A 2,083-nucleotide genomic window follows, 5' to 3' on the forward strand; every position below is an offset into this window, starting at 1 on the left:
CAGCGACCGCTCCAGCGTCTCCAGTCGGCTGTGGCGGACATCAATCTTGGCGTCCCGGTCCTTGGCGGCGGCCTCCCTAGCCTTCATCTCCTTCTCCTTCTCCTGGCGGCTGCGCACCTCCTCGGCGAGCTCGTCGCGCAGGCCCTGCAGCTCGGCCTCAAGCGTCTTGCAGCGGCCCTGGGCATTTGCGACGTCGCCCAGGGCAGCATCGCGAGCGGCCTTGGCTTGGTTGGCGGCCCGCCTCTCCTCGTCGGAGGACGACACGGCCTGGCTCAACACCGCTCGGACGGAGGCAGCAGAACTAGCCCAGCCAGAGGCCAACTCCAGGCGCCCGGCCACCACACGGGGGTCCGCGCTCAGGAGATCCTCCCACAATTGGCTCAGCTCGTTGGCAACCTGGTCCAGGCCAGCGGCGGAGGGAGCAGAAGAGACAAGAACCTGTGGAGCAGGCGGAGAAGATGGCAACGTGGCCACGGCTTGGCAGGAAAGGACCTCCTAAGCCTTGGCCGCCACGGCCACAGCATCGGGCACAGTCGACTCCAAGTCCAGCGGGGCCACGGGGGCTGTCTCCTCGCCGGGGTGCCCCAGTCAGCCTCGCGAGGGCGGTTGGGTCGGAGAGGCGCAGGCCTCGCCGTCCTCTCCCCCAACAGCCGAAGGCGTCGCCCCGATAGACGGATTCGCCCCAAGCAGGGCCGCAGGAGCCTCCTTCAACCTCTTGGCCGCAGGTGCCGGCCTGGTAAAAGAGCGCAAACGTCAAGCCTCAGTGGCAGAAACCAAGCAGAGCACGAATCGAGCACTTACTGGACGTCATCCGTGGAATCAAGCAACCTTCGGCCAAACTTGAAGCCCGAGAGCCTGCAGCGGGTGTCAGCCTTTGGGGGCCCGGAAGCAGAAGGCGCGTCAGGAGGGATGGAGCTGGCCTTGGACCCCCCAGGGACCAGAGCAGACCCTGGGGGAACCAGGCTCGACCTGCCCTTCCTCGTGACCGAGGAAGAGCCCTCCTTTCCTCGCCTGGCACCGGCCTCGTCATCGTCCGGCATGGAGCGGAGGGCCTGGGACCTGCGCCGAGGGAAGGACTCTCCCCAATCCTCGCTAGTCTCCTCTGAGTCAGACGCTTCCTCCTCCGCCTCTTCTTCCTCCTCTTCCCCACTGGAGCTGCCGGAGGACAAGTTCACCGTCGCCAAGACCGCCAGATCTTCGGGAGCTGCCGCGGCACCAGCCCCTCACCGTTGAAGGTGGGCATGGCGTTCACCACCACCTCCTAGTCGTCACGAAGGAACAGGGGGACGGGGGCGCCCACCGGGCTCGCCACGTCTCCCCCAACCAAGGAATGGAGGGCCGCAGCCAGATCCTCGTCGGCCAGGGCCTCGGAGCTCAGGTGCAGGGCAGCGTCTGCTCCTCCAAGCCTCCACAGTGGGAGCAGGTGCTCCTGGAGCGGAGCCACCCGGTGCTCCAAGAACTCCCTCAGGAGCGTGGCCCCGGTTAGCTTCGCCGCCTCTGAGTTGCTTGGTCTCAGGTCCGCGTTCATCCTCCTCAACACCGCCTTCGCGCGAGGGTCGACGAGCTCTGCGCGGGACCATGCGTCAACGGACTTAGGTTGCCCCGTGGGCAATACCAGACGAGGGTGGAGGCGCCCAACATCCATCATGACCCACTTGCTCCGGTAGCCTTCAATCCTCTTCCCAGGCTTCGAGATGGCGTTGGAGCTGGAATATGCAATGAAGCTCGCGCATGCGAAGACCTGAGCACCAGAAACCCGGAGGGAGAAAAAGTGGTGTAGCAAGGCCACCGAGGGCTTCACACCAACATGAGCCTTGCAATAGTAGGCAAAAATCGCCAGAAGAAGGACAGAGTTGGGGTGGAGATGCAGAGCCTGCAGGTTGTATTGGCGGAGAACGGCATGGAAGAACTCAGAGAAAGGAGGCACCAGACCAGCGACAATGGCGCTCACGAAGAATAGGTAGAAGGTGCTCACCTTGCCCTCAGGCTGATCGGAGCCGACCTTGAGCACAGTCGCTCCCTCGCTGCCCTGCGCCATCGTCATCAGGCGCGCGAGGGCGAGGTTCTTCTCCGACAAATTCGG

The sequence above is a fragment of the Triticum urartu genome, chromosome 5 (assembly GCF_003073215.2).
Source record: "Triticum urartu cultivar G1812 chromosome 5, Tu2.1, whole genome shotgun sequence".
NCBI classification, from domain to species: Eukaryota; Viridiplantae; Streptophyta; class Magnoliopsida; order Poales; family Poaceae; genus Triticum; species Triticum urartu.